The sequence below is a fragment of the Spinacia oleracea genome, chromosome 2 (assembly GCF_020520425.1).
Source record: "Spinacia oleracea cultivar Varoflay chromosome 2, BTI_SOV_V1, whole genome shotgun sequence".
In the NCBI taxonomy this organism is placed as follows: Eukaryota; Viridiplantae; Streptophyta; class Magnoliopsida; order Caryophyllales; family Amaranthaceae; genus Spinacia; species Spinacia oleracea.
This window is the reverse complement of record NC_079488.1, coordinates 24,231,566-24,252,343: the sequence shown is the minus strand read 5'-3', so window position 1 is coordinate 24,252,343 and position 20,778 is coordinate 24,231,566. Positions and strand designations below refer to the sequence as shown.

At 43.4% G+C, this 20,778-nt stretch overlaps 1 non-coding gene across 1 annotated transcript; it reads right to left on the bottom strand.

Annotated features, from left to right (window-relative positions):
* Positions 1-19,215: 19,215 nt before the first annotated feature.
* LOC130468331 (small nucleolar RNA R71) lies at positions 19,216-19,324 on the bottom strand. Its single transcript, XR_008928722.1, has one exon. It is a non-coding gene; the product is annotated as a small nucleolar RNA R71 (small nucleolar RNA).
* Between the last annotated feature and the right edge of the window lie 1,454 nt (positions 19,325-20,778).

Here is a 20,778-nt window from a genome sequence, read left to right as displayed (position 1 = left end):
ATCAGTCAAGTTCAAAATACAAGCATACAAGTACAAAGTACAAAGTACAAGGAGTCTCAAATACCTCCAGCACGCTCCACAGAGCAGCCATGCTCGGGTCGCTCCCCAGTGCAGTCCAGGAGGCCCGCTTCATCTCGTACAAAAGGTGGCTGTATGCCAAGCCGCCCCAGTTATAGCTTGAAACATTTCCCAAGTCCCGCAAAGCGAACAAGAATTTGATGTGCACCCGACTGTTTCTACTCGGGGCCATCACTCTGCTCACCAAAGCTAGGAGGAAAAGCCTAACCCTCTGCTCTGCAGACACACCCCCGCCGCAGATAGCCTCCACAATCACCTTCACGGAAGCGTGAGCATCATCATCAGACAAATCAACAACAGGGCCGAGCAAGTCCCTGGCAGCGGCCTAGCGCCACGTCAGCTCAGAATCAAAGGTCACATTCCTCTCAGAAAAATGAAGACCTGTGATCATAGCAAACTCAAGAGGGGTAAAAGTAATCTCCACCCATGCCATGTAGAAAGTGTTGGTGGTATCCCACCACCGCTCTAACAAAGCCCACAAACGGTTCTTAATCCCCGTTCTCCTCGGAGAACCTCCCATGGTGCGCCAGAAATCGGCCAGGCCCATCTGCGACCAAATCCCCATGGCCTCCTCATCAGCACGAAGAGCTTTAAAGGCCCTCTAAACCTCCACCAAGGACCAGTAAGTACGGAACGGCTTTCCATCGACCTACAGGTGAACGAGTTAGCTCAAGACCTATACAATTACAAAGTACAAATTCAAAACACAGTACAAGACTCACCATGCCAGCGCGAGGCCGCTGAGACAAGTGCCAATCCGGCCGAAACACCAGGTCGGAAGGGATCCAACCAGTACTAGAGAAAGCGGGCGCATCTCGGGGAACCATACCCCCACCTGGCGCATTTATTGCAGCCGCTTCATCATCCAAAGCGTCTTCCTCGGCAGGTCGAACCACAGATGATTGAGCAAGTTTCCTCCGAGTGTGACGAGGCATACTAAATCAAGTAGCATACAAAGTGTCAAAATTCTAAACTAGGGGCTATCCTATGCTGGCCTATACAAAGTCAAAAGATTCGAAACAACAATCCCCAGTGGACCTCTAGTTCAAGATACAAATTCCTACACCAACGCCTAGGCTACCCACGCCGAAGCAGGTATTCAAATTCTACACCAACGCCTAGGCTACCCACGCCGAAGCAGGTATACAAGTTCTACATCAACGCCTAGGCTATCCATGCCGAAGAAGATACAAGTGAAAAAATTCAAAAGTACAAGTTCCAACAGTTCAAGTTCAAGTGGATATCAAACAGTTTTTTACGAGATTCAAGAAGCTTAAGCATACGAGCATCATTTCAAAGTACGAGAAAATCAAAACTACATGCAATCCTAGAGTTATAAACAAAAACATGAAAAACTTACATGGACGAGGCAAGAACAAGACCAAGGGAAGAGCTTAATCGATCTTTGAAAGAGAAAAGAGCAAAGAATTCAAGTGAATGTGCCTCAAAATGGCACGGCAAGGGGAGATTTTATAGCTCAACCCCGCGCCAGGCACCGCCCAAGCCCACTGCGCTGCCCTGCTGCATGCGCGAATCTACGCGCGGTCTCCCGTGCTGATTGCACGTCCTTTACTGCTACGGTCTTCCGCACCAAGCATCGAACATCGCATCGATCCATCCATCGAAAATACAGGTATACACATGTATCTCCAAGTGCAAACAGATGAATATTTCAAGAATACAAAGTCCAAAAAATACAACAACTCAGGCGCCCAACTCCCAACGGACCCAAGCTCCGGGAAAGTCAGTCGAAATTTCAAATTTTTAAGGGCTAGTAAAAAGCTCTTACCCCCAGCAAAGCACATCCCCAACGGATTAACTCCGGGTATTCAAAAATTCAAGATTCAAAAATTTAAATTTTTTGATGCCAAGCTCCGTCCTGAACTGAAGGCGGGAAGGTACAAGTACAAACCGGAGTCATCACCAACCGCACTGAGGTAGACTCTATCCTTTTTTTCTAACGCCTGTTTTATGCAGGTACCGGCGTACAAAGAGTGGTCTTGATTGCAGAACATCTTGATCATTCTCCGTCCCTTTCGAAATACTTTGACTTGCGCTTTCCTAACCGAACGCTCAGTCAAAGTGGGGGCTTCTGTAGACACCTAATTTGTGTCTCCCCTTTGGGATGATGACGATAACATTATCCTTGTTAGGTGATTGGAGTAACTCCAGGTGGAAATCCCAATTGCTAAGGACACCTCCAAAATCCAAGGTCCAAAATCCAATCCCCGAGGTCGTTCCCCTCCTGGAACTCGGTACAAAATACAACTTTCCAAATCCAATTTCAAAATCCAAGTACAATTTCAACTAGTAGACCATCCCATTGGTTTTACTGGGCCTTTTCCAGTCAAAATCATATAAGGCAAGTCAAATTCGGGCGCCGACCCACAAAACCGAGCATGCCGGGACCCGTCCCGTAAAACCGGAATTCAAAAACCCGAGACAGGCTTGTTTTTAGACGCTAAACGATGCCTTAACCTCCAAGAAAATACAAAACGCCAAACCTAGTACTATTCGTACAACAGGTACAACGCTAGAAGACGAAACAAGGACGATTCCCCGTCCTTGCTTTGGCGGCATTCAAGCCACGTCAGCAACGCATTGCGCTAGCCTGGCACCCTGCGCTGGCGTGTGCTGGCGTTTTGCACCATTCCCTCCTATAAATACCCCTCATTTCCATCGAAAAAGGGGGAGCACAACAATACAACGTCGTAATTTCGACATTACGTCTTAAAATACAACTCAAAACTCCTCAAAAACACATACAAAATTCCTAAAATCCAAAGCAATTGGGAGCTCTTGCCTAAATCTAACTAGGTAAATCCGAATCCCATTCTAATCTACTATGTTGCTTTGATTTCTAAATGATTAGCAAGTTGGTTTTTTTAATCAATAAAAAACACCACTTGCAACAATCACACATAGACCTGTCAAACGGGTCGGTCGGGTCGGGTTGTAAAAAATTATTTTCGGGTTCGGGTTAGATCGGGTCGGTCACTTTCGGGTTCGGGTTTACAAATGCTTGTTTAAGACCCAGAACTTTCGGGTTCGGGTCGACCCAACGGGTTGAGAGATTTTAAAACGCGCATTATATTTTCATTAATTTAGGTGATAAATATACAAAATATGGGCACAAATTAACAAAATTTCCTACACAAGTTTATATTTAGTCAAATTCAACAATAAAATGACGTATAATTCAAATCAAAATCATATTACACACAATAATAGTAAAAACAGCGTGTTTATTATGCTTAAATTTTTTCATAATCACATTTATTACTATAAATACAACGATTTTCAATCGGTCGGGTCCAAAACGGGTTCGGTCGGGTTTTGACCCATTACTTTTCGGGTTGCTCGGGTTCGGATAAAATCGGGTTACGGGTCACAAAATCTTGTTCAGGACCCAGTATTTTCGGATCGGGTTCGGGTCGATTTTCGGGTCGGGTCGATTTTTGACAGGTCTAATCACACATCTTTTCCAAAAATACAAACTTTTTCAAAATACAAAATACAATTTTCAAAGATTCAAGGATGTCCAAGTTGTTTACAATCATCTCTTGGACTAGAATCACCATCAAACATGGGGTAATCAAAGATAAACACCTTTTAACATTTAAAGGTTTAGTCTTTGAGATTCCAAACTCCATTTTCAACATACAAGTTCAAGTCTTCAATTTTCAAAGATCTTGCCATGTTTAGGGTTATTCATAGTTATTTCCCTAAACTAGGATCATTTCAAGTTCAAATTTCAATCATTTCAAGTTCAAATTTCAACATTCAAGCTTTCAATTTCAAGTTTAATATGCAAAATCTAGGATATTTGGGTTGAGCAACCTCTCCCAAGTTGAGATTTTTGGCTTTGAATTCGTGTCGGGCGCACTTATTTTTAAGGAGCCGCTTGGCGTTCGAATCTCATGTGCCCAAGTACAAATTTCAATTATGCACCTTTCAATATTGCAATTTCAATATCGCACCTTTCAATATCGCACTTTCAATACCGCAATTTCAATACCGCAATTTCAATTCCGCATCTTTACTTGCCTAGTCCATTTCTAGGAAATGTAGACCTACTCCCTAGTCCTTTTCTAGGGGGTCTTGTATTTACTAATTCCGCACTTTATTTAGTATTATGATGTTGCTTTATGTGCTTTATCGCTTTCATCACCAACATGCTAAATATAACAAAATACAAAGGTTACATCACGCTTAACGAAGATATTTTTGGACAAACCGGCCTTAGGTCTAAAATCAATCTTTAAAGCAAAGTGACCACCGTACAATTAGGAATTCTATTTTGCTCTAAAATTCAAACCCACATAGTCTAATCTAGGGTTTGTTTTCGAACTAATGTTGTGCCAACGTACTTGAATATTTCTAAAGCTCGACGAATAAGCATTTTCGTTCCCAAGCCCGGATCTCACCCATCTGTTTCAAGGATTCAAGGCCTTATCCAAAAATAGAGTCATTTGCGGTCTTTCCAAACAAGACCTAAAATAAAGTTTGGTGGCGACTCCTTCGAGGTGCAAAAATTCAAACGGTTCTCTAAACGAGCCGGCCGGCCTCCTAAAACCCCTCTTGTAGGAAACGGGGAAAATACAATACAAAAAAACCCTACAGAGAGCATGTAGTGCCATAGTTTCTTTGTGGCCCAAACCAAGGCGATGCTGAGTTTCTCGAGCTGAGTGTATTTGGTCTCGTACTCGATTAGCTTTTTTCTTATGTAGTATACGACATTCTCCTTGCCTTCAATTTCCTGGGCAAGCATAACCCCACTGTTGAATCTGTTGTTGTGAGGTAGAGCCTGAGGGGAATCCCTGGCATAGCTGGCTTTAGTACTGGTGGGTTGAAAAGGTAGCTATTGATTGTATCGAATGCATGCTGACAGTCGTCATCCCACACTTTGGGCTCGCTTTTTCGGAGCTTTCAAAATACTGGTTCACAAATCATTGTGAGTCTTGAAATGAACCTGATGATATATTGTAGTCTGCCGAGAAAACCCCGAATTTCTTTTTCATTCGTTGGTGGTTGCATCTCGAGAATTGCCTTGATTTTCGAAGGCTAAGACTCTATGCCCCGAGAGCTGATAACATATCCGAGTAACTTGCCTGACGTTACCCCGAATGCACACTTTTGAGGATTGAGCCTCATATTGTATTGTCTGAGCCTATTGAAAAACTTTCGAAGTACTGAGGTATGCTCGTGCTGCTCTTTGGATTTGACAATCATGTCGTCGACATATACCTCAATTTCCCTGTGAATCATATCGCTCATGATGGCTGTGGCTGTTCTTTGATAAGTTGCTCCTGCGTTCTTTAGTCCGAACGGCATAACTGTATAGCAATATGTGCCCCACTGAGTGATGAAGGTTGTCTTCTCCATGTGCTCCTCTGCCATGGGAATCTGATTGTAGCCTGCGTTCCCGTCCATAAAAGAGAGTAAGGCATGATTTGCGGTGTTGTCGACCAGGATGTCCATATGAGGCAATGGAAAACCGTCTTTAGGGCTGGCCCTGTTAAGATCTTTGTAGTCCTTACACATTCGTACTTTGCCATCTTTCTTTGGAACTGGGACGGCATTTGCGATCCATTCTGGATATTTTGCTTCTCGAATAAACCTGGCCTCTAGCTACTTGGAGACCTCTTCTTGAATTTTGAGGGAAACATTCGGTTTCATGCGACGGAGTTTCTGCTTGATGGGCTTTGAACCTGGAATAAGGGGAATTGTATGCTGACTGATGCTTGGATCAACCCCTGGCATATCATGATAGGACCATGCGAAGACATCCACATACTCTGAAAGTAGCTTGATAAGATCGTCCCGCTCTGCTTGAGAAAGAGTTAAACCAATCTAAACTAGTTTTGAATCACTGTTGTTATAAAGGTTGATTTTTTCTGTTTCCTCAATTATGGGCGTCCTGTTTTCATGACTTTCGATAGATTTTAAAAATTCAACGTCAGTTTCTTGTGAAGCAAAGTTGTTTGGATTAGGATTGTGTTTTGAATTGGGACTCGAAGAGTAAGTAGAAATTGAAGTGTTATTGAAATCAGTAATCATTACATCGACTGTTTTGACTTGAAGCTCGGCCTTTAGAGGCTCTTGATTGATGCAAGACTCTAGTTCTAGAAACTTAGACTCATTGCTAGACTCAGAAATTGAAAGACAGACTCTGGACCTTGACAAAGACACTAATCGTAAAGATAGTTCTCGAAGATGGGGCTGCATGCACAGATTTTCAGGACTTGATCCCAGACTTGATTCCATGTGCTGTAAGGAAATGCGGCGAAGCTGCCTTTGCATGAAGTGTTGAGCCCTAAGAGGAACATTCTCACCATTTTTCCCTCTGGCAGCTCGGGCTGAATTGTACGAGCGGAGATTGCCCATCTGTGGTAGTATTCTTGAATGCACTCGTCCTTTTCCTGGCGTATAGCCGGCTTTTGCTTGATGAGAGTGTCTCGGAAGCTTGAACCTTTGAGGGTGAGGTAGGCAGGGACGTCCAGTATTTCCTCGAACCAAGGCTCTCCGAATAGTAGGTCGAAGTTAGCAGATATATCGACAACTAGGAATTCAGTATTGCTATGATAAGTGTCGAAGGAGAAGACTAGTTCGAGGACTCCCAGGACCTTGTATGTGACCTCCTGGAGTTTGACAGTTTGTTGGGCACTCAGCATGAGATCGTACTCTTAGAACCCCAAATCCTTCAAGGTGGCGAGTGGACAGATGTTTTCTTGGATGTCGGTGGTTACCCTAGGTTCGGTGATCACCTAGTTTTGAGCATTTGGAAGTAGATGGCAAAAGCTTGGAACCATCAGCTCGTAACCTGGCTTGTATATTGTAGAGATTAAATTGCATGGAAATTCCTCCTTCATCTTCACAGTCATAGGAGATGGCTTGGACCGAGGGAGTTTGTTTGGCCCCGAGAGGTAAGGGTAAGGTCTTGTTGTTGACCATGTTCTGGATCAAGTGCTTCAGCTTGTAGCAATCTTCGATGTCATGACCCTTCCCTTGATGGTACTTGCAATGGGCTGCCGGATCCCAACTCTTGGATCTTTTGTCGACCGGAGGATCAGGTGTTGGACCGATTGGTGCTATGACTTGTTTTTCAACCAGCCGATCGAATGCCTCACTGTAAGACATTCCGAGGTTCGTAAAGATCCTTTGTGGCCTGCCTTGATAGTTGCGCCGATTAGCATTGCTTTTGAAGTTGTTTGACTTTGGACCTTGAGGAGCCTCTAGGGCGTTAACCTCGTGAACTTTGTGTGTTGTCTCAGCTCTCTTTCCCTTCCACTTTTCAGCTTGTGGAGTTGGGGCTGATGGTGCTTTCATCAGGTCATCCTCTATGTCGACCCCGATGTCATAGGTTCTCTTGAAGCTTTCCAAGCCTAGGTACTTCATGTGAGCATTGTATTTCGGAAGAAGACCAACAATAAAGATCTTGACCAATTCTCTCTCGGAGGGCCGGGTCACCATTTGGGATGCCATTTCTCTCCACCGGTTGAGGTAAGTAGTGAAGCCTTCCTGAGGCCCTTGCCTGAGAACTTCTAGTTCCCTTAGAGTAGTTTGGAATTGAATGTTGGGCTGATACTGCTCCATGAATGCTCGAGCAACCGCTTCCCATGTATTTGTTAGATGTTCCTTGAGTGAATAGTACCACTTCTGGCAAACAGGTTCCAGAGACATAGGGAATACCACTGGGTATAGCTCGAGTTCGACCCCCTTGATGGCCATTGTAGCTCTGAAGTTCTTGAGATGGTATTTGGGTTTGTCAGTTGATTTGAACTTTGGAATATCATTGGCGGAGAATTTGTCTGGCAGGTTTGCCTTCCCCTTGAGGTTGTCCTCCATTGAGGTGTCAAAGTAGTTCTCTTGATTGGTCACCTTACTGACAAGACTCTCGATCTTCTTGGTTAAATCATCAGTGGGCGCGCCTTGTTCTACTGCACCCAGTCGGTTTCTTATGTTCTCCACATTGGCACTGAGGCTGGCAAAAGCCGTTAGGAGTTGAGTGAGTTGATAAGAGGCAGACATTTGTACTGTTTCTTGAATGGGGCTAGAAGTTTGATTTGTAGGAGATGAACTGGCTGCTCGTTCGATGCCGGCTATAAGGGAGGCTAGGGCTGATGGATTTCTTTTCAACCTCTCTCCTCTTCGGCGAACCCACAGGATCCTTGGACTCCTATTTAGAACACACCAGACGATTTTAGAACTTGGACTTCCGGACACATGATATGATATGCATGCAATGAATGAGACCTAGACTTGACTCTAAGTGCCACTCTGAAGATTCGGGATTTTGGATTTTTGTACTTGTATCCGGGATTTGCAACCCGTTGGAAGTGTATGAGAGGAGCCTTCATTGTTTTGTGGAAGTTGACTCTTTGTACTAGAGCTTGAAATATCGAAAAAAGGAATATTTCTACCTATTGGGACTTGGACTATTTTAGGGGAATTTCAACCCGCTTGTACTAGGAAATTGAATTTTGTATTATTTCAAGGGAATTTCAACCCGTCAATATTTTAGGGGAATTTCAACCCATTGGACTTGGAGTATTTGAAGGGAATTTCAACCCGATTGAAAGGGAATTGATTTTGTATTATTTCAAGGGAGTTTCAACCCGTCAATATTTTAGGGGAATTTCAACCCATTGGATTTCGAAGTATTTTGGGGGATTTCAACCCGTTGGAAATTTGGACTTGTATTATTTCAGGGGATTTTCAACCCGTTGAAAGTATTTGGAAATGGGATTTGTATTATTTGAGGGGATTTTCAACCCAGAGATAGAACATTGAATTTGAATTTGTATTTTTGCAGGGGATTTTCAACCCATTGGAAGTGTTGGACTTGTATTATTTCAGGGGATTTTCAACCCGAAGATAGAACATGGAATTTGAATTTGTATTATTTCAGGGAATTTTCAACCCAATGGAAGTGTTGGACTTGTATTATTTCAGGGGATTTTCAACCCGTTGGAAATGTTTTGAATTTTGTACTGGGGAGCAATGGAAAGCAAGATTTTTTTGTAGCTTGAAGATGAATTTGAAATTTGAATTTGATTCGAAGTTTGAACTTTGAAAAGGAAAAGACACATTTTTGTATATAGAACATGAGGCTTTGTATTTTGAAAACTCCGGCATTACGCCGCCATGGAGTTGAGGGATTGAATTTGTAAATTTGAAAGTCCGGCATTATGCCACCGTGGACTTGGAATTTTGAAGTATAGGACTTGAGATTGGATTGAGAACTTGGAACTTGAGGTTTGAAATATAGAATAGAAAAGTCGGCATTACGACGGCATGAATTTGGAACTTGACACTTTGAGTATAGGACTTGAAGTTTGAAGGATTGACTTGAAAAATTGGCATTACGCCGGTCATGAGTTTTGACATTTGAACTTGAGATTTGAGATTGGTATTGACAACTTGAATTTGAGGTTTGAAGACTTGAATGTTGGAAATAGGAAATCCGGCATGATGCCGTTGGATTTGAGTTATGAACTTGAAGTTTGACTAGGAAATCCGGCATTATGACGCCGTTGGATTTGGGTTTTGAATTTGGAAATGGAAGTTTTGACTAGAAAATCCGGCATTATGGCGCCGTTGGATTTAGTCTTTGACTTGAAAATTGAAACTCGAAATTTGAACTAGAAAATCCGGCATTATGGCGCCGTTGGATTTGGACTTGAAAATTGAGGTTTTGGACTAGAAAATTTGGATTTGAACTTGAAATTCGAGATTTGGACTAGAAAATCCGTCATTATGACGCCGTTGGATTTGGACTTGAAAATTGAGGTTTTGCAAATAGAAAATCCGGCATTATGACGCCGTTGGATTGCATTTTGAACCTTGGAACTTGAAATTTGGACTCGAGAATCCAGCATTATGACGTCGTTGGATTGAATATTGAACTTGGAATTTGGACTCAAAAATCCTGCATTATGACGTCGTTGGATTGAATTTTGATTTTGGCATTAGTGCGTGAGGCGTGTTTGAGGGTTTTGAATCAAATGGAGTGGCACTCCTAAAAGACCCTAAAATCGGCGATTTAGACGCATGAGGTTTGAATGATGCTCCTAGGGGTTTGGTTTCCTAGTTGGAGGCTAATTGGTTTTGGCAAGCTAGAACTCGGGGTTAGCCATTCACGCGTGCAAAAGACGCCCACACAATGCACAAGTAGCACGTTGTCACACTAATCATGAATATGAATACGACATGCAAAGTTCTCAACCTAAGGTCGGTCTAAGTTTTGTATGATGCAAGTGGTCGGCTTAGGGTGTCAAAAGGTACTCGACTTAAGAGACGGATCCGGCGACATCTTGCACATCCGTCTAAGGGAAGTGAGTGTCGGCAGACGGCCTCCATACTTGACATCGGGAATGTCAAGTAAATGCCAAGTTTCGGTAGGCGCGGAAATGATCAGACACTTTGGTCGGGAACCGTATGGAGAGTCACCATTTCGCTGCGCTCGGGGCTAGCCCGAATGTGAACACATCCGTTTGGGCAAAGGTAGAAATTCATTTTGCACAATATGGTTTTCGAAAAATGCATGAAATGCCTAGAATTTGAAAATTGAAAATCGTACTTAAATTTGTATTTGTAAAGCTCGTTTTTCGGCACTCGTTCACGAGGTTTGGGAGCGTCCTTCCAGATTCAAAAAATAGACTAACTCCCAACACGAAAAGTTGAGCAAAAGTGGGCAACAAGCCACTGTGAGCCACTGTCCTGGATGCAGGCAGTGGCGTTGGGCGCAGGGGCTGCGCTTGGCGCCAGTGCTGGCATCCAGTACTTAAGCAGATCAGTGGCTTTGCTGCTCGAAATCTGCTCGCATTTTCGAAATTGAAATTAGAAAAGTCCCCAGCAGAGTCGCCAGAATTGTAGGGGGTATTTTTTTGTGCATGCATTGCATTTGCTTCCCGTTCTACAAGAGGGGCGGTTTTGAGAAAACCATTGTATTTTTGTACCTCGAAGGTGTCGCCACCAAACATTGTTTAAAGTCTCGTTTGGAAAGACCACAAGTGACTCTATTTTGGATAAGACCTTGAATCCGCGAAACGGATGGGTGAGATCCAGGCACGGGAACGAAATGCTTATTCCGCTAGCTTTAGAAATATTCAAGTACGTTGGCACAACATTTTCAAAAATATACCCTAGATTAGACTATGTGGGTTTGAATTTAGAGCAAATAGAATCTCTACTTTGTATGACGGTCACTTTGCTTTAAAGATTAATTTAGAGGAACCTAAGACCGGTTTGTCCAAGAAATTATCTTTGTTAACCGTGATGTAACCTTGTATTTGGTTGTATTTAGCATGTGCGGTGATGAAAGCAATAAAGCAAATAAAGCAACATCACAATACTAAATAAAGTGCGGAATTAGTAAATACAAGACCCCCTAGAAATGGAATAGGGAGTAGGTCCACATTGCCTAGAAATGGACTAGGCAAGTAAAGATGCGGAATTGAAAGTGCGGAATTGAAATTGCGGAATTGAAAGTGCGGTATTGAAATTGCGGTATTGAAATTGCGGAATGGTAAGGTGCGATATTGAAATTGCAATATTGAAAGGTGCATAATTGAAACTTGTACTTGGGCACATGAGATTCGAACGCCAAGCGGCTCCTTAAAAATAAGTGCGCCCGACACGAATTCAAAGCCAAAAATCTCAACTTGGGAGAGGTTGCTCAACCCAAGTATCCTAGACTTTGCATATTGAACTTGAACTTGAAAGCTTGAATATTGAAATATTGAACTTGAAATACTTGAACTTGAACTTGAAATTTTGAACTTGTACTTGAAATATTGAAACTTAAGAGATTTGAATCTCAAAGATCGGGCCTTTTAATGTTGAAAAGGTTAGATCTTTGATATGCTCTTGTTTGAAAGGATCCTAGTTTAGGGAAGTAGTCATGAGCAACCCTAAACATGGTGGAATCTTGAAAGTTGAAAACTTGAACTTGTATATTGAAAAATGGAGTTTTGAATCTCAAAAGACTAAACCTTTAAGAGTTAAAAAGGTGTCATCTTTGATTACTCCATACTTGAAGATGATTCTAGTTCAAAGAGGTGATTGCAAGCAACTTTGAACATCCTTGAATCTTGAAAGATTGCATTTTTGTATTTTGAAAAGTTTGGATTTTGAAAAGATGTATGATTGTTGCAAGTGACATTTTTAATAATAAAAATGCCAACTTGCTAATCATTTTGAAATCAAAGAAACATGATTGAATATGGAGGGATTCGGAATTACCTATTTAGGTTTAGGCAAGAATTCCTTTTAGAGCTCCCAATTGCTTAGAATTAGACATTTGTATGTGTTTTTGAAGGGTTTTTGATTTGTATTTTGAGGCGTAATGTTAGTATTACGACGTTGTATTTTGTTATGCCCCCCTTCCTAATGCTGAAAATGAGGGGTATTTATAGGAGGAATGGGTGCAAGACGCCAGCACACGCCAGCGCAGCACGCCGAAGCAACGCTGGGCGCTGGTGACGTGGCGTGAATGCCGCCAAAGCAAGGACGCGGGCTCCGTCCTTGTTTCGTCTTGTAGTGTTGTACCTTTGTACGAATAGTACTAGGCTTGCCGTTTTGTGTTTTCTTGGAGGTTAAGGCACTATTTTTCGTCTAAAAACAAGCCTTTCTCGGGTTTTGAATTCCGGTTTTACGGGGCGGGGCTCGGCATGCTCGGTTTTGTGGGTCGGCGCCCGAATTTGACTTGCCTTATATGATTTTGAGTGGAAAAGGCCTAGTAAAACCAATGGAATGGTCTACTAGATGAGATTGTACTTGGATTTTGAAATTTTTTTTTTGAAAGTTGTATTTTGTACCGAGAACCGGAAGGGGAACGACCTCGGGTATTGGATTTTGGATTTTGTATTTTGGAAATGTTCTTAGCAATTGGGATTTCCGCCTGGAGTTATTCCAACCGCCTAGTAAGGATAAATGTATCGTCATCATCCCAGAGGGGAGACACAAATTAGGTGTCTACAAGGTCCCATTCCACATCTCGAACCAAGCGCATTTCTTTTGCAGCCTGTCCCCCTGCTTAGGATCTTCAGGGAGTACCCCATTCATTTTGAAGTTGACTATGTCGTCCATCCAGGTGGCCGTCCGGTCTAAGACAACCGTTTCTATGACATCAATGCTTTTAGTTTGTTTTACCTCCCAAAATACATGTTGTGGGGTGTCGCAGGATGCAGAGCTGGCCAATTTGGACAAGGCGTCTGCTTTGTTGTTCTCAGCTCGGGGTATACGCCGTACCTCACAACTAGTCAGCGGTTGTATCTCTTGACGGACGATTTCCATGTACTTTATCATGGCGTCGTCCTTGGCTTCTTATTCTCCATTTACTTGGCTGACGATTAGTTGAGAGTCAGATAAGGCCAAAATTTCTTCTGCTCCTGCTGCCTTTCTCATTTGGATTCCACATATCAAAGATTCGTATTCAGCCTCATTGTTTGACGCCTGAAAGTTAAAACGCATGGCATACTCATATATGTCCCCCTCTGGTAACTCGCAGATGATGCCGGCTCCACACCCATTTTGGGTGGCGGACCCATCTACATGAACTATCCATTTTTTCTTGTCATTTTTCATGCAAATAGGCCTGGTCATTTCTACAATAAAGTCAGCAAATGTCTGCCCTTTTATCGCCTTCCTGGGTTCATATGAGATATCGAATGCATTGAGTTCGATTTTCCAATTGAGCATTCTTCCGGACGCTTCTAGGTTGGTGAACGGCCGTTTCAAAGGTTGATCTGTCTACACTATCAGTCGATGGGCCAAAAAGTAGGGGCGGAGCTTCTTGCTGGCCAAGAACAATGCTAAGTCGAAAACATAGAATACTTAAGCTCGGCATTCTGTAGCACATGGCTTATGAAGTAAATGGGTAACTGTACCCCTTCTCTTTCAGTGAGTAGGACGACACTCAGTGCGTGATCCGAGATGGCGAGATATATGCATAAGACTTCCCCTTGGAGAGGACTAACTAGACGCGGCAGGGTGTGTAAGTGTTCCTTCAAACGGAGAAATACAGCTTCTGCCAGCGGGGTCCATTCAAACTGGGTCCCCTTTTTGATGGTGCTGAAGAAGTAGTGACATTTATCCCAGCTCTGGATAGAAAAGTCCCAAGGCGGCTAAACAACCAGTCAAACGTTGCACGTCTTTAAATGTTTTCGGGGACGTCATAGTGATTACTGATTGTACCTTGTCAGGATTTGCCTCAATGCCTCTTTCATCAATAAGAAAACCAAGGAACTTGCCAGAAGTGACTCCAAAGATGCATTTCTTGGGATTGAGTCTCATTTGATATGCTCGAAGAGTCTCGAAGGTCTCTCTTAAGTCATCGAGATGGGCCGTTTGCAGTTTTCTTTTGACTATCATGTCATCAATATAAGCTTCTATATTCCTTCCAAGCCGTTTTGCAAAGACTGTGTTCAGTAAGCGTTGAAAAGTGGCTGGTGCATTCTTTAGGCCGAACGACATTACTTTGTAACAATACAAGCCCTGTTCGGTAACAAACGACGTCTTCTCTTGATCTTCAGGCCTCAAGGGGATTTGATGGAATCCAGAGTAGGCGTCCATGAAGCTCATCATTGCGTGTCCTGTCGTGGAGTCGACAAGCCGATCTATCTTTGGCAGCGGAAAGCTGTCTTTTGGGCAGGCCTTGTTTAAATTAGTATAATCGACGCACATTCTCCACATCCCATTTTTCTTGGGCACCAGCACTACATTGGCTACCCAGAGGGTATTGGCATGGGCGTATGAAGCCGGCATCCATCAGTTTTTGTACTTCAGCGATGGCGGCTAAGTTTCAAGCTTCGACGTGGTTTCTTTTCTTCTGTCGTACTGGTTTAATAGCACCATCTACATTTATCTTGTGTATTGCCACTGCTGGATCAATGCCCAACATCTCTTGTACTGTGAGGGCGAATATTTCTTTGTATTCTCTCAGCAGCTGTATTAATTCGGCCGCCATGGGGTCATCAGGGGGAATTCCCATTGGGACAGTTCGAGACGGCTCCTCTAGATTTAAGACTATGTCATAATGTGCTCCCACCGGCTCGGGTCGCCTGTCCGCACTATGGGCCGTGGGCATCTCCTTGGATCTTCGCTCTTTTTTCAGGGGATTCATCTGCTCACTCTTTTTGCGAGACGTCCGCCAGGCTGCAGAATCTAATGTAGATAGGTAGCAATCCCTGGCCAGCTGTTGGTTTCCGTATATGGCTCCAATGTCTCCATTGCTTCCCACAAATTTAATCAACAATAAATGAGGGACAATCACTGCTTTCAAATCATTGAGGGCTGGGCGGCCTAGTATGATGTTAAAGGAGGTGAGATTTGCCACAATTATGAACCTGACGGCGCCTTCTTTAGTTACCGGAGGTGTGCCAATCGAGACGGGAAGCAAGATGGAGCTGATCGGACGGATGACACTTCCCTCGAAACCTACAAGGGGCTTGTGTACTTTTACTATTGTTTTTGGGTCATGCTGCAACTTTTGTAGGCATTGTAGACTGATTATGTCGGACGAGCTCCCTATGTCTACTAACACTCTTTTTACCCTGAGATCGGCCACTTTAATTTCCAAGACCAAGGGGTCATCATCATATGGCGTTGCAGTCTTGCGGTAATCGGCTTCTGAAATTTCCACATGGGGCAGGTCTACTCGCTTAGTGCGGGAATGAGACGCACCAAATTTCCGTCCCTCACTACTCGGTCCACCTGCCTCCATCCCTCCTAATATTACTGCTATGAATCCCTCGTCTGAGACGCTGCCGTCATTGTCAGGGATAGGTGTCCGAGACTTCTGCCCCTTTATAGTGTTGCTTCATTCACATCAGCCAAGCAGAGATACCGTTGTAGGTATCCTTTGGCCGCATAGCCATCCAATATCCTCTTCAGCATCCGACAATTTTGAGTGTCGTACCCGGCTTCTTTATGAAAGATGCAGAACGGAGTGCCCCGTATTGCTGTAGGCGGCCCTTTTGGAAACAACTGCTCTATCCCCAAATTTGGTCCCTCCTTTAGGAGCTAGAATTTCGTCGAGACTAGCATTGTAGACGAACAAGCTTCCTGCTGACGACCTCCTTCGCTTTATCCTGGTCTCGATGCCTCGGCCAGTTTCTTTACAGGTAGGCTCTATTTGCGACCTTCTCGAGGTCATGGTGGTGGATCTGTTTGTGAAGTAACGACTCTGGGGTTTGTAGGCGTGCCTTTGCTGTGCCGAGTTCGCCCGCCGCCCCGGACATTCTTCTCTTACATGATATCTTATCTCCTTCAATGGTCGGGTCTCCATGGGTAGACCGCGTCCGTCTGCAGCCGACTTTCCTTTCTGCCTGGCTGCTCTGCTGCATTCTTGCACTGGGACGGTTTCACTGAAGGATCTTGTGATTTCTTCTTGGAGGACATGTTGAAGTCTTTCTTGCCATCCGTGATGTACTGATGGAGACCATGCAACATGTGCTGCAGGGATCACGCGGAGGCTAGCTGACTTGCGGAGACATCAAAAGGCTTTTCGGCTTCGCTTCCTATAGAGGGATGTCCCATGTTGATGACAAGTTATCTTCCTCCTGCGTCTTTTTGATGAGCGGCATTTATGTCGCTCTAGGCTAGGATTTTATAGAGTTTTATTATGCTTTTTTGATAGTTTTATATAGTTTTGCTGCATTTTTATTCCCTTTTTCCATCTTTGTACTTTTCAGGTAATAATGTTGAAAATGATGGAAAATAGCTGAGATTTGCTCGAGCAGGTCCAGTGCGATCGCACGGACTTTACGTGCGCTCGCACGGGTCTACAAAGTTGGCTCCAAAGTCAAGGCAATGTGTGCGCTCGTGCCCCAAATGTGTGTGTTCGCACGAATCCGGAAAATCGAGGCAGGAACTCCAAGGCAATGTGTGCGCTCGTGCCCCAAAAGCGTGTGTTCGCACGAATTCGGAAAAATGAGGCAGGAACTCCAAGGGATGTCGCCCGTTCGCACCACAGAAGCGTGCGCTCGCACGGAATTTCCGTGTGCTCACACTGATTTCCTGTGCGAGCACACGAGGATTTTCTGAGAATTAGCAAAGTTACAGCCGTGCGATCGCACGGTTGTTGGGCACGTTCGCACGGCACGAAGGAGAAGAATCGTCGCAGGGCCCGTTCGCACAGATGCACAACACGATCGCACCGATGCGATCGCACTGGGTCTGCCCGTTCACACGGCTGCGCGGGATTCAGTTTTCGAGTTTAAATCTCTTATTTTTGGGGTTTAGTATAAATAGGATTTTCTTTATTTTTAATTTACGCTTTCATTTTCATATATACATTTTAGAGGTTTTGTGATTTTTGTTCTTCAAGCTAGAGAGAGAAACTCTTTAATTCCAAGCATCAATTCAGTAATTTTCTTCAACTCTTCTCTTCTTTATGCAATTGAATTCTTAGTTCTTTAATTCTTGCACTTGCTTAGTTGATAATTGTTTTGCAATTCCTCAATACCTTGAGTTCTTGATTTCAATTTTGCTTGTTTTTCAGTTTTTGATTTGATTGTGCAATTGAATTTCCAATTCTCTACTTCTTCTCCTTTAATTTCATGTTAGCTAGTTTTGAACTAAGGGATAGCTTGATTGTTAGGATGATTAGTGAGTAGTTTTAGGTTAGGGAAAGGGGAGAAACTAGGGGATGAATTAGGGGAAATAGATTATTGATTGTTGGTTGATTCATGTGATTAAATAAGATTTGATGATAGGAAATCCATGCTAGTTGAGTGGTAGTTGCAAATGCTATTCGATTAGATTTCCGTGGAACCATAGGATAAGTTTGGCAAGACATTGTGGGCCTATCTTGTGTTCATCAAATGGCGGTACCTATTATATGCTAGTTAGTTTAGTCTAGGATTAGGCGAAAGCTCTTCCGTGGATTAGACGCTTAGCGTTCCCTATCCGAGAGGTGGCGGGTTCGTCTTAAGATGCCATTTGCCTAATCACCATTTCGTTGCATGATCACCATTGCTAAATAGTTGAATTGATTTCCCCCGGTTTCCCTAGGCTATCCCCGACTCCCTAACGTTTCCCTTTCTTGATTCAATTTTACATAGTTCTTTATTTGTTTTTAGACTCTTAAAAGTGACAATTCAAAACAAATCCTTGATCGAACTAGATTGACTTCCAACTCAATAATTCACCGTTTCTTTGGGACGATCCCTTTGCTTACCGCTTGCCGGTAGTTGAAGTGGTTTTATAAATATTGTTTGCATAGGTGGTTTTCTATCAACGACGGAAAACACGCCTATCACTTTTTCAGATTGCGGGTCGGCCATGATACTATACCTCCCCATAGGTGGCGGAAAATGTTATGGGATCTTTTGTGGTGATGACGTGTCACGCCTTCCTCGGAGGTATCAAGCATGTGCTGGCACGATCTTCCTACAATATGCAAAACAAGAATATTCCCGTAGGAATATTTTCTCCGATGCCTAAGTAAGTATAGGCTAGAGAGAGAAGTAACTTTTAGAGAGAAGGCAGAGAAAAGATAGTTTTAGGTAGGTGGAATGAATGCCTCCCCTTTTACCTTGGGATCTGAACTATTTATAAGGCTAGGGTTTCTTGGGAATTGATCCCTAAAACCCTAGCTGCATGATTGGGTGATCTCTGGGACATGTGTCCATTTGTAGGAGATTTGATTAGAACCTGATGGACCCCTTAGGTTTGGGTTTGGTCCTGGATAACTTGGGCCTTTATCAAGTGGATGGACTTCCTGGGCCTAAGTGACAAAGCTTGGCCCAAGATATGAGCCCTGGGCCTATGTAAATTTGGGGGTGGGCTTGAGTAGACCTCGCACGTCCTATGGCCCATTGTGGTGATACACCAAGGCCACATCACAACTCATGAGTATTTACTTTCTCTTTACCGTGAGACATCTCCCGCTGAGATATACTTCATACAACATTTTTTGATATATGGCCTAATGGTCTATATATTGTAGTCCTGATGATGATTTTCATCTAATTTATATTTATTTATTTTGAAATTTTGATAATTTTTACGGTCACCCGTATTTATTTTTTAACGAACCAAATTTACAATATTCCATCAAAATTACTCCCAAAATACTCAATTAACCTTAGGAAAATTAAGTAATATTAATTCAACCATTGGCCGAATTGGAAATTCAATTGCACAAGATTCAATCATTTGAGCAAGGGCGTGATGAATCGCTTTTCGAGGCTTGGGACCGATTTAAGGAGTACCAAAGGGAGTGCCCTCATCATGGGATTCCCAAGTGGTTGCTGCTACAAACCTTTTACTTAGGATTGAGTCCAAGCTCGAAAACAAGTCTAGATGCGGGCGCGGGAGGCCCAATCATGAACAAAACGGAAGATCAAATTGAGGAGATAATTGAAGATGTAGTTCAAAACTACCAATCATGGCATGAGTTATGATGGGAAAAGTAGGAATGAGGATTGTAAGGGTTCGGTGTACGCCATAGAGCAAGCACGGATGATAGAGAAGCTTATCTCGCGATTAGAGAAGCTTGAAAATACACCATTTGCGGGAAGTGCAGCAAGCAAGCCACCATCTCCGTCCACAATTCCACCTCCTTCGGCAACTCTTCTCAATAAGGGGAAGGGCAAGGTTAGTTCTTATGGCTCAATGCCCCCGGGCACATTCTTTTGTGAAAATTGCCAAGACTATAGTCATTCCCCCGATGCATGCCCCTTAGTTCATAACTTGTCATTTGTGGATTATGGCCCTTCGTATGAAGGAGAGTTTGATGTAGAGTATGCTAATGCCATCAATGAGAGGTATAGGAATGATAACCCTAACAATCCTAATTTTGCTAGGCAACCTAGAGGGCCCTCCATGTATGGTCCCCAACAAGGCTATGGCCAAGGAAGTGGGTATGATAACCAAGGCCGAGGTGGCTATAGAGCACAAGGCTATCAAAGCCAAGTGCCCTATGGTCAATCTCAAGGTTTTGGCAATCAAGGCCAATACAACCAAGGGGGTTATAATCCCAACCATCAAGGTGGAGGGGGTTATAACTACTCTTATGGGCAATTTAGGGGTGCCTCAAGTGGGGGTTATCCTTTGAACTCGGGAGTTCCTTATGGTGCATCTCATTTTCCACCTCCCGGATTCAATGGACCGAGGACCTTTGGCAACCAATATCAATCCAACCCAAGTGGTTATGGCATTGCACCTCCACCACTCCCACCTCTCAAGTCGAATCTTGAGGCTCTCATGGAGTCGTTTGTGGGGGCGCAAGCCAAGAAAAACGTTGAATTTGAGGATGGATTCAAACATTCCAATACTCATCTTAAGATAATTGAGACCCAACTAGCACAACTTGCTAGCACCATCAAGGAGCAACAAGTGCACACAAGTCTCCCACCCCAAGGTCAACCTCCTAAGAAAATCTATGCAATTCTGACAAGGAGTGGGAATATTTTAGATGATGGTGTTACGCATGTTGAAACTCAATGCTCTAGGGGGAAAAGTTCTAAGGGAGATGAGTCCTTGGACCATGATGATGACGAAGGGAAGTCTTATGTCGATGACATGAGTGATGGTGATAAGTCGAAAGAGACTACCCTTCTTCCTCTCCCAACTCCTACTTCCCCCTACCCTCAAAGATTTGCCGGTAAGAAGATGGATGACCAATTCCTCAAATTTTGGGAAACCATTAGCAAACTTTATGTGTCATTATGTTTTACCGAGGCACTCAAA